Source organism: Tamandua tetradactyla, chromosome 8 (assembly GCF_023851605.1).
Source record: "Tamandua tetradactyla isolate mTamTet1 chromosome 8, mTamTet1.pri, whole genome shotgun sequence".
NCBI classification, from domain to species: domain Eukaryota; kingdom Metazoa; phylum Chordata; class Mammalia; order Pilosa; family Myrmecophagidae; genus Tamandua; species Tamandua tetradactyla.
In genome coordinates, this window is record NC_135334.1 from 25,510,713 (window position 1) to 25,523,554 (window position 12,842).

Consider the following 12,842-nt stretch of genomic DNA (forward strand, 5'->3'; position numbering starts at 1 on the left):
ATGCAATGATGAATAGTGAGATAACTGGTACTGCTTGAACTAATGAAATTATTACATAATTAAATATCATAAAGATGTCCTTTTTCACGTAGTAGAGGTTTCCTTTTTCTATTCCCCAATCACATACTTTTATGAAAATCAAAGTCTATCAGGTTAAATATAGTAGAGACCAGGAAAAGTAAGCAAATGGTTCTAGAAGAGGACTTCATTTTGTGCATCTGTGTGATCTTTTCTCTTTCTTTATTGTTTGACAATATAAACACATAAAACTGAAAAAAATATGGAATGTTTCACGACTTTGCATGTCATCCTTGAACAGGGACCATGCTGATGTCTGTATCATTCCTATTTTAGTATATGTGCTACCAAAGTGTGCAGAAGACTTCATTTTAATGGAACATTTGCATTATTTAATGGATACGTGCTCTAGGTGTGTGTGTGTGTGTGTATATAAATATTTGTGCAGCATTTATCTAAGGAATTGAATTATTCTTTCTGAGTGATGTCATAAGACCGATGGTAAATAACAGTTTGAGCCTAATTTTAGCCTAGTGGTTAAGAAGTAAACTCTAGAGCCACACTGCCTGGAGCCTATCCCTCCTCTCCGATTTACTGGCTGTGTGATCACATTCAAATTATGTAGGTAATCTTTCTCTGCCACAGTTTCCCTGTCTGAATACTGGGGACCCTTCCTCATAGAGTTGGTGAAAATTAAATGAGTTAATAGATGTAGTGTGTCTAGAACCATGCCTGGCCTGTAGTAAGTAACTAAGTGTCGGGAGTCGTGATCATTTTTAAAATAGCCTTAATTTTATAGGCTTTTGCAAAAGAAGAAAACCCCCAGAAAACTTGAATCGTGATGAGAACTTTAGGGCTACCTTTTGTTTTGTTGCAGCAAAGTAATAATCTCATACATGTTTGTTGAAAGAACAAAACTAAATCTGCTGTTGAAATGATGTATTAAAAGTTTGTAACGTTTTTGAGAAAATACTTTTAGATCGTCTAAACATTTAAGTGTATTAAAATGATGGTTATGCAGATCACCTTTTCCCTCCTTTTCTCCCTTTTCTGTGCTCTCAGCCCCTGCCCCCGCCCCTTCCGCGCCTCCAGGCATTTCATCAGGTTTTACCAAAAAGGTAAAAAAGTGACTAATGTAATGGCCAAATGAAATGGTAGTTCTTTTCTCATGTGCAAATACAGTGAAAGTTCAGTGAAAATTCACCTGTCAGTTGATTTCTTAATTTTGGTTTTAAGAGTGATGATGACAGATGTGAATTGAGGTATAAATGCAGTTTTGGAAAAGATAAATGATATTTTTTGAGGAGAATATTGAATTCTTCCATTGTGATGTGTGGCTGTTTATTAGCCATATTTAGTGGGTCAGGTCCTTTGCAGCTTGTAAAATACCTATGGTTTTGAGTTGTTCCAGGATATGTTAATAGTGAATTATGTTGTCTAAATAGGGACCTCAGTAGAGTTTTTCTAGGATATGTTAATAGTGAATTATGTTGTCTAAATAGGAACCTCAGTAGATTGACAACCAGGTTGCATCTCTCAGGGAAAGAGAGAAACGAAATTTTGTTGCTAAAATATGTTTTGCAGTAGGTCTTCTGCTTTAGAATTAGTTGGAAGGTTGCATTGTTCTGCCTTGTATAGACATGCAATTGAGAATCCCTTTTAAAAAGCAGATTTAATATCACTTTTTTTTTAAGTTTGCTTCACAGAACTTATTAATGTGCTTTTTTGCATCAACTCATTTTAGTTGAGTTGAGCAAACAGTGGCATACATTGCTAAGAAGTGAAAGCTAAAATATTTCCAAGATTTACGTTAAAATATCACAAAGTTTGTCGTTTAGGATTTTGTAAGAATGTTTGTTTTTTTGTTTTTAGACTGGTAAAGAAGTGCTTCATAGAAATTAGATAACAATTAGAATAAGGAGACCTAATTTCAGCCTTAGGTTATTATTTGAATTCAGAGCATTTGCTGTGTTTAATTGACCTTGTATTTTTTTTGTCAAACTCTGGTCCCTACTTGGAGAAATGAACTTCAGCAATTCAGAAAGTCCCTGTTTGTAATGACAGTATATAAAATTCCAGGCAGGGAATGACTTTGCTTCTGTTAAACTCTCCTAAAACAAGATTTCTACATTTTTGGCCATAAAGATTTGCATTTTTTTCTCAATTGTTTATTTTAAGGGTGAAATTAGGTCAGACATTGCATGGGGCCATAGATGAGTAAGCTTGGTTTCCTGTTTAAATACTACATAGCTCATTGTAGTGAGGATTTCCTAATTCTTAGCATATTCCAATTTTAGGTTTAAAAATGGGAGATTTCTTATTCCATAACTAAATATAGTAATGAAATTTTATTTAAAGTTAGGAACATTATCCAAATCTGATTTGATGTGTGTAGGACACTGCACATTCATTGAGTGGTACAGATTGTGTTAAATGGGCCTGAAATAATGTTCAGAAAAGAGAATCACTTTCTATTTTTCTTGACACAAACAGTTTGTCACAGGTATGCATTCCTATTCCTATCTTGTTAGCGGAGTCGTTATATTTTTCATTACAAGTTTTATGCAGATCTCTAGTTTTCCTTGATTAGGTTTACATGAATACATTGTAATTATAGACTAGGTATTATTAATATATGATGATTCAACATGTAATTAATATGTGTAATTACATAGTGAGAGGTGTGCCAGAGATGGGCTCTATGTTGATTTATCATGCACAAAGACACCGTTTGGATTTTATACTAAACATTTATTCTCACTGTAAATCTGCAGTGGTTTGTCATCAGGGTATATGCTTTTTCATTTGAGTATGGAAGAAGCGTTTTTATGGTTGTGAAAGCAACTAGATGATGATTATCTTTTACTGTGGCTTTATCAAATATTTCACCTAGAATACCCATAGTAGAAAGGCTTGGTGTGATATCAAGGTCCTGAGTGTGTGAACACTGTGCTAGTCATGCTATGGAATTCACAGAAGATATATAAATTAATATTTTAAGCTCCATGTTAAATTCATTTGTTAAAGAACCCTTTCTTTTTTATTCTGTCCTCTTCCATGCTTGGCTCCTTTGCCTCTTAGCTAAATTACCCATTTATACATCTAGGAGCACCTTTCTGCTTTGCTTGCTTCCATCTGTGTCCACTTTATGCTAACCCATTTCATCATCATTGCTTTTTTTTTAAAAAAACTGTCAACAGGCATAATATACTCTCTGCTTTCTTTTTCACATTATTCCATTGCTACCCCCTCATCCTACCCCTGACCCCCACCACTCCCAACTCCTCTCATCAGTGTATGTTTCTTTTCTTTAGAAAGGAATTCTGAATTAAACTATGCCAGTAAATGAAAACAAACAAACCAAACGGCAGTGATACAGCATTATGAAGTACTTAGGGAAATAGAAGCACGTTAGATTATTGAAATCTTTTGAACATGAGGAAGTAACAATGGTAACTGAAGTTGATCTGGGATATGGAGTTTCTCCAACTAGTTGTCTTGGAAATAGACATTTCAGAGAGAAGCCAAAGAGCAGAATTTTTAAATCTTCTAATAGTAATAGAAGGCATACTTATGCATGGCATTGTTAATGGGCAGAGGAGTTCAGGTTATAGTTGATTTGGAATCTGCTCAAAACATTGTGCAGCATGTTGTTTTCAGTGTTTTGGTTAGGATTCTGGGGATGGATGGCCCAAGGGCTCAATAACTACCAGCATATAATTTTGATTTGAGTGCCTAAGTAGATATGTATTCCTGAAAAAACATGAGCATTAAAGAAAGGTTGACTTGGATTCGCAGCATGTTTCCAAGGGGGACCTGGGAACAGATGTGCTGTCTGCTCTGAATGCATTGGGATCCGTCCATGTTTTGCTTACAGACCCCCTTCTGTCTGGTGCACTCTGCCCTCTAAAAGCTTCCTGAATTGCTTTGTAAACAAGGCAGCTACTACAGCTGCAACTGTTGGTTTGGACTTTTGCCAGCTTGAAATTTATCCCTGCACTAATGCTATATATCTGGGAGCAGGAAAAGTAGATTCTTCTTCTTTATTTTTTAAAGCATATGGAAACATTCTCCGAGGAAGATTGCACTGAGGACAAAGGAGCTCAGAATCCTTAAAACTGCATGTATCTGCCATGGATATACTTAGACTTTTTTCTTTGCCACCAGGTCAGATTTTAGCACCTTTCATTTACTTTTCCCTAGTTACTTAGCTGGGCTACTCCTTTGCTAAAATCCCATAATTCTAATTCCCTTTATCTTGGTGGGCCCCTTGGGTTCAAGAGGACTTGATTCAGCCTCTTGAGTGAATGAAGATGGCTTTTCAAGATTCCTTTCTTTGGTATGCTAATATTGGACAATTAAAGAAAAGAAAGACAAGACAAGATAAAACAAAACAAAAAAGCCAAAAAACAAAAAAAAGGGATAAAGAGGAGAAAGGGATTTCTTAAGAAATTTTGTTTGGGGATTACTCCCACCTGACAGTTGCTTTAGGGGCTGTGTGCCTTATGGATTTCACATTTTCTTTGTATATGGAGAGGTGCTCTTTGAGTGCAGAAATGCCAGTGTTCTTGCAAAAATTGAAGTTTAGTATTGCTTTATTATATTCTTGGCTTGTTGATGAGTTTGCCATTTAAGCTTCTTTCTTCCTTCTCCCTTATCTAGCTTTTGAAGTCTTCTGCTCAGGTGGACTCCTTTGTGCCTTCTTAACTAAATCAGGATTTAAAAAAATACATTGTTCATCTCTGCATACACTTTAGAGCTATCTGGGTTTCTGTTTTGACCTCTTTGGGCTGATGATGTGTGATACTTTGAATCCAGAGTTGGTATTTGCCGGTCTGTATTGTATGCTTTTGGTTTGTTTCATATTATCGGATTAGAACTAAAATCTATTTCATTTTAGTAACGGCAGAAAGCACAAAATCTGGTGGTTCCTGCCAATATTCTCTTTGGGAAACAAATCAAAATAGAACTTTTTTGTTGGAATAAGTATTTTCTGTCCCCCAGCCCCCTCCTTCTTCCCACCAGCCCCTCCAACTTCATGTGATATAATAATGTTGATTTCTTTTATTTCAGGGGTTTGATTATTTAGGAACACTTCCATGTAAGAGGGATGTCTTAACTAATTTATTTGGCATAGAGTAGATTTGGAATAATCAACTAGAAGGGGGAGCTATGTAGAACCTTTGTGACACAATATGGCATAGTAAAAGGAGGATTAGTGAGATTTCTCAGTATTTTGGTAGGGGTGCATCCTTCCTATGTCATTTAATTTTGGATCAGTGAGCAGCACAGTTTGTGAACTTACTAATTTTGACCATTCCTTGTCTTAGAAGAGTGCTGGCCTGCATAGTGGGGTAGAAATCCAGACCTTCAGTGATTTGTTCCTTTTGGTTTCAGTCCCAGATCTTGAACTGTGCAGGGATTTCAACTGATCAGGGAGAGCTAACTGGCCATAGTATGAAGAAATGAGGTATTGTGCACGTGCAAAATTTGTTGTTGGAGGAACTACAATTGCCACATTTTTCTTTAGGCATATGAAAGTTAATATATATACACAATATTTAAATATAATAAATGTAATATATAACAAATATATTTATTTTATAATATGCTATATAATAAATAATATATAAATATGATTTTTTTTTTAGGGGACACCATTCCTGCATCCCATTCCCAGAGTTCACATATAAAACTCCAAAACAGTGTGGCTTTTATTTAAGCTGTTGCGGATACCAACATTTACTACCTCCTTCAAAGTTTTCTTTTCTTTTTTTTAAAGGCTCTGTGAGTGAAAATTTGCTTGGGCCTGAAACTTTGTCATTCAGTTTCTGAGCCTATTAGCAAGCTAGCCCCCCTCCCCCATCCCTCCTCCCTCCCCCAACCCCTCCCCCTCCCCCCCCACCCCGTACCCATTCAGAGCAAGAATACTCTTTTTTTTAAATTGGTAATTGTTTTAGTCAGGTTCTCTAGAGAAACAGAACCAACAGGAGATATCCATAAAAATATGAGATTTATAAAGATGTCTTACACAACCGTGGGAATGGATGAGTACAAAACCTTCAGGGCAGGCTGTGAAGCTGGCAACTCTAATGTAGGGTCTGGACAAATGCCACAGGAGAAGCCTACTGACTGAAGAAACAGCCAAAAGTCTCTCCCCTTCCTCACGTCTTCAGCTGATTGGATTGTATCACTGGTGGGAGGCGGGCGTTAGTTGATCGCAGATGTAATCAACTATAGATGCAACCAGCTGACTGACGATTTAATACACCAGCATTCTTGTTTATCAACCAGCCACAAAATATCCTTGCAACAATGATCAGGCCAGTGCTTGCCTAACCAGAAACTCGGCATCATGAACTAACCATCACAGTAATTAAAGGGCTTGTCTGGCATTTCATTTCTATATTGTTCAATATAGAAAGACCGAACCTCTGGCTTTAGATGACAGCCCATCATTTCAAAGATGAGTGTGAAATAAAAATAGTCCTTTTTTGGCATGAGTTTTTAAAATTTTCCTAATGTAGAAGGTCAGTTTGTTGGGTGCTTTCTATATTTAAGGGTATCAGAAATAGGAAGATCTATATGTATTTAGTCATTTTGGCAGCACTTAATGAAAACTAATTTTCCAGTGTTCCTGGAGAGGCTTCTCGTCCACACTCAGTCTGTGCTAGGGTTTTTTGTCCTTACACTAATGGTGCATTTGCCTTGAACTATCCAGTGGCTTCAACTTGAAGGACAGTAAGCCAAGGCTAGGGAACCAGAGAACTGAACTTTTTCTCTTGTGAAATTAATGTGAGAGAAATGGATTCCGTGTCCCTGGTCTCCTTGTTAATGGTATTGCCCATTAGAGCTTATCGTTTTGGAAAAGTGCAGCGAATAGGTGAATGTAAGTCTTTTTAGCCTTCATCTAAACCTCTGTATCATTTCTAAGGCTGGAATGTGTTGACCTTCTGAGTGGTGAATCATTACAGTTACCGATGGTGAATTTCAGCAGCAGTAAAACACAATATTTCAGTGATACATACTGAAACTAGATTATTAAATTTTTATCATGCTTCTTCAACCATGTGCTATTTTACAATTATATATCACTTTTTAACATACAAACCACAAAGTAATGTATAAACTGACATTTATTATGGCAAATGTGATTTTATCTGGTTATTTAATCTTCATTAAAGACATCACAAAAGATCTTATATTTTAAAAAACCACACCTCTTTAAAATATCTTCACATCTTTAATATATTCTGGGGGCTAGCATACTCCAGAGGGATTTGGTTAAACTTTTTCTGAATAGATATCCTCAACAAGCAATTGAATGTATGAATAATGAGGGGGAGGAAGTATTTGAGTAAATGTTTTTAAGGAAACAAAACGGCCGTGCTATTTTTAGAATATGGGGTCTAAAGATAGTCATTTTTTATACCAATATAAAATCAAGGAAAAAATGATACCATGAAATACCATTTATAACCATGATATAAAAAATGAAATACCATGATATAGCAAAAAACAAAACAAAACAAAAAACATAAGTGAAGCAAAATTGAAGTCATTTAATAGTAAAGGCCCATATTTTATTATGCATATTGTATTGAAATACTTCACATTCATAGAAAAGTATGTAAAGTGTAGAACTTAACGCGTGTAACCACCACAGTGTACCACTTTTTCTGTCTTTACACTTTACTCTGTTGCAAATTGCCTGGTTCAATTGCCCCCCTCCCTCTCTTCATTTCCCATCCTCTCTCCTTAGGGTTAAGCTACAGTCCTGAGTTTAGTATTTAATCACTGCCATATCTGTTTTTCAACATTTTCCTACAAACCTGTGTGCCCATATATACTATGTAGTATTTTTGCACATTTTTAATAGAATCTTGAATGTGGTGGTAGCAGTATTATCATGCTGCCATATTCTGAAATTTGCTTTTCACCTCCATTCTTACTTGTGGAATTTATTCATTTTAATTTATTTCATTTATTTTCACTACTATATATTACTCTATTTTGCAAATACACCACTATTTGTTTTTTTTCTTGTTGATGGACTTCTAGGTTGTTTACAGTTTTTGACTCTTAATGCTCAGTGCTGCAATGAGCATTCTTGTACATTTCGTCCTGTGTGTATCTTTTATTTTGGAACAGGTATAGGAGTTTCTCTAGGGTATACCTAGAAGTGGTATTGCTTTGGACATTGTTTTACTAGATAAAGCTATTCTTCTCCAACATGATGCTGCTCGTTGGTGCTTCCACGGGCCATGTGTGAGAAACCCCATTGCTTCATTTCTTCTCCCCCACTAGTACTGTCAGATAATGCTGTTTTGACCAGTTTGGTGGTAGTGAGACTGTATCTCCTTGTTTTAATCTACATTTCCCCGAATAGTGAGGTCAAGTATTTCATATTTATTGATCACTTGGGTTTTCTTTTCTATCAGTTGCCTGATCATATCTGTTCTAGTTTGCTAGCTGCCGGAATGCAACACATCAGAGATGGATTGGCTTTTAGTAAAAGGGGGTTTATTTTGTTAGTTCTTCAGAGGAAAGGCAGCTAACTTTCCACTGAGGTTTTTTCTTACCTGGGAAGGCACAGGATGGTCTCTGCTGGCCTTCTCTCCAGGCCCCTGGGTTCCAACAACTTTCCCCGGGGTGACTTCTTTCTGCATCTCCAAAGGCCTGGGCTGAGCTGTGAGTGCTGAGATGAAGTATGCTGAGCTGCTTGGGCTGTGCTATGTTGAGCTCTCTTATTTAAGCATCAGCCAATTAAACCAAACATCATTCATTGCAGCAGGCACGCCTCCTAGCCGACTGCAGATGTAAATCAGCAACAGATGAGGTTCATGTACCATTGGCTCATGGCCACAGCAGCAGAACTGGGTGCCTTCACCTGGCCAAGTTGACAACTGAATCTAACTACCACAATATTCTTCCTCTACATTTTTAGGGGATTGTTTTGTTTTTCTTTTTGATATGTAGAAATTCTTTATTTTCTATTCACTAGCCCTTTGTTGTTTATATGCATTTCAAGTCAGTGATTTGTTCTTTTACTTTGTTTATGCTACCTTCTGTTGCACACAAGATTTTAATGTAGGCAAACTCAATCTTACCCCTTTTTGTTTGCACTTTCTGTGTCTCCTTTCAAAAGCCTTCCCTATCTCCAAGGTCATAAAAATGTCCTCTTCCCCCACCCCCCAAGTTTCAGCTTTTACTTCCAGTTAATTTATCAAGAATTTTTGTATATGACATGAGGGTAAGGATCGAATTTAATTTTTTCCATGTAGATATCTTAGCAGCACATTTTTGAAAAACATTTTTTTAAAAAAGAAATACCTTTTTTCTAACCTTTAAATAAACAAAAACATCAAGAAGCTACTCTGGAGGTTGCTCTTATGCAAGCTTCAGTTAGACCTTGCTACCTATCATAACCTGCCAACCCCCAACCAGGACCATTCCAGCCAATCCTGAAGAACACCTCGGGCAATATATAAGATTCCGCAAGGGTTCCATGCACTAGAGTAACTTTCCAGAAACCTACAACCTCCAGATAGGTCCCTGGTCCAGATAAGTCCTGAAACCTAGGACAGCCTCTCCAGAACATCAAATAGTTCCATTTCCCTACCCCATATTAGTGACAGACTTCCAATATGAAACACCCAAACACCCCTAAAGAGGGGGATGAAAAGATGAAAGGTGATGGTGGAGTTATACAGAGAAGATAGGATTTTTTTTTTTTTTTTTTGCATGGGCGGACACCCGGAATCAAACCCAGGTCTCTGACATGGCAGGCGAGAGCTCTGCCTGATAAGCCACCGTGGCCTGCCCGAGAAGATGGGATTTAACAAACGAATATGAATGCTGAATCGTTGAATTGATATCTTTTAGTCTCCAGTATTTTAGAGCAGCTATAAGTAAAAACCTAAAATTGTGAAATTGTAACCCATGTCAAATTCTGAAATATGTTCTACCACTAATTGTGGTGCTGTGCTTCTGAAATTGATTGCTTTTTTGTATGTATGTTATTTTTTACAAAGAAACAAGGAAAAAAAATTGATTATGATGTTAAAAAAATATTTAAGCCCTCTAGCCTCCTATATTCTGTAGCAGCTAGAAGGAAAAATATGAGAGTATCTTATGGTAGCCCATGACAAACTCTGGAATCTGTCCTGTAACTACTTGTTGAAGAGTGCTTTGAAAACTATTGTTTTTTTATTTCTTTGCTTTGTATATATATTATACTACACAATAAAAAATGTTAAAAAAAAAAAAAACACCCACATATGCCTTTCATTCAGGTTCCCCAAATGTTAGCATCTTACAAAACCTCAGTGAAACTATCAAAATCAGAAAATTAACATTGGTACAATGCTATTATCTAATCTCCAGACTTTGTTCAAATTTCACCAGGTATGCCACTCATAACTTCTGGCTGCTCCAGTATTACACACTGTGTTTACTTGTCATGTCCCTTATCTCCTCCAGTCTGTGACAGATTTTCAGTGTCTTTTATTTTATGACCTTGATACTATGGAAGAGTACTGACCAAATATTTTTGAAAAATGCCCCTCAATTTGAATTTTTCAGATGTTCCTTCATGATTAAACGAAATTATGCATATCCTTTTTCTGGCAAGAAAGTGATGCATTCTCAGTGCATCATATCAGGAAGTGCAAGATGTTGATTTGTCCCATTTGTGGTGATGTTAACTTTGATCAAATATCGAAGGTGGTTTCTGCCAACTTTGTCCACAGTAAAGCCACTGTTTTTTCTTTTTTGTAAGTTTAGCATTCATTTTTGACTGCAGTTTGTCAAATGGTGATTTTCTATTTCTGTCATTCTTTCAACATTTATTAGTTAGAATTCTTTCTCTGCCAGTTAGTGAAGAGCCTGTCTTTTCTCCGATGATTTGTAATTCTACCTCTCTATCTCTGCTAGAAACTGTCAAATCCCCATTCTATAGGTGTTTGTATGATTTTGCCTTCTCACCAGCAAGATAAAGAGGTGCTGTTTCTCTTTCAGCCTCACCAACAGAATGCATTGTCAAGCTTTTGGATTTTTGCAGGTCTGATCAGTGAGAAATGAATGCATATTTCTTATTTTGAGTGAAGTTGAGCTTCTGTTCAGATGTCTGGGTCATTTTCATTTATTCTTCTGTATGCTCCCTCCTGTCCAGACCTTTTACCTGTTTAACTTTGGAGTTTTGGGTATTTTTCATTTAGATTTTTAAGAAGTTCTTTGTATGTTAGGCATATTATCCCTTTCTCTATGATAGAAATTGCAGATATTTTTCGAAGTACATCATTTGTCTTTTGGCTGATAGAATGTTTGGCTATGCAAAAAGTTTTTTTTCTCTTTAAATACATTTTTAGGTAAAAAATATTAATCTTTGAGTCTATTATTTCTAGATCTGCTTTTCTTACTCTGTAATGGAATTTAGTCAGTTTTTCTTTCAGTGTTTGTATGGTTTCGTTTTTTGTATTTAGATCTGTAATCACTTGGACTATATTCTTGGTGTATATGAGAGATTATACAATTTAGTCTTTTTTCAGTGGGCTATCCAGTTGTCCCAGCACCATTTATTTAACTGCGCATGTTTTCACCCTCCCATTGATTTGTTACCTTGATCATATACTAACTTTCCATGTATACTTGGGTCAGCATCTGGGAATTTTGCTTTGACCCATTGGTCTATGTTTGTTCATGTAGCAAAACCACACTGTTTTACTTGTAGAGGCTGTATAATAAAGCTTTAATAATGCTTTGATATCCAGTAGTATTAGCCCCATCCCCACACCAACATATGCACACATGTGCACATACATGCACACACACAGTTTTTCTTTTCTTTTTCAGGTTTTTCTCATAAATCTCTGGCTTGTTTTAAATTTATTTAAATCTTAGATTTTATAACCAACATATCTAGCTTCAAAGAGTTGTCATTTCTTTGCTAGTTCTAGAGATTTCTTTGCTCCTTAGTATTGCTCAACTTTTTGTTTGAAAAGAATATGCATCTTCTGTTTGCTGAGTGCAGAATTTTGTATGTGTATTGCATGAATTTTTAGGAATTTAAAGTTTATGTGTGATTCTAAAATGATTTGAGGCATGTTTAAGATTCAGAAGTATCCTACAGTTTGGCCCCATATCAAGTATTCCTCACATGAGGTCAATGGGTCAGGTGCAGGACTGTGAACTCTCTGAAGCTGCATGAGAAAGGTGCCTGTGTGTCATTTTTTGGAGAGCAGAATTATCAGCCGTATCATCTCAAAAAGATTAAGAATGACTGTACTAGGTTAAGGTAGGAAAAATATTGGAATTTAAATATTCAGCAATAAAGAATAAGAGGTCAGCTTGGAAATTTGAGAGCCATGATGAAATAGCTCTTAATATGCTATTGTATTCAGAACACATTGATTATAAAATGAATGTATTTCAGTAGATAAAGTTTCTAAGAGGCAAATGTATATATTTATAATCATAACGTTTTCTCTCATTTTCTTTTAGGTAAGTGCGAATCTTATGCTTGGATAACATCAACTTCAGAATGGATGGGTGTGTACGGTTCTATCCCTCATTTCTGATGCTGTGGTAGTAAGTTATAGTTCACATGTATGGGGTCTGCTCTAAGCAAGGGGGTTGGCTTGGCTGAGGAAAACAGATAATATCCTAGGAATACTTTGCCTCTTGTTTATTATGAGTGTTTTGTTAAGAACTCTCAGGGTGTGGTCTCTGAAATTATACAGAAGAATGAAAAAGTTGGGTACCTGCTTTCTATAAGACTGGATTTCAGTAAGTATATATCAGAAAGATTTATGGTCTTAAAATTA

The 12,842-nt window shown here is 36.2% G+C and overlaps 1 protein-coding gene and 1 non-coding gene across 9 annotated transcripts in view; one reads left to right on the top strand and one right to left on the bottom strand.

The window, feature by feature from the left end:
- Positions 1 to 12,842, top strand: part of CADM1 (cell adhesion molecule 1) — a 360,723-nt gene that overhangs the window by 101,912 nt on the left and 245,969 nt on the right. The gene's annotated exons all lie outside the window — the stretch shown is intronic.
- Positions 275 to 376, bottom strand: LOC143645379 (U6 spliceosomal RNA). The gene has a single exon (XR_013157096.1). It is a non-coding gene; the product is annotated as a U6 spliceosomal RNA (small nuclear RNA).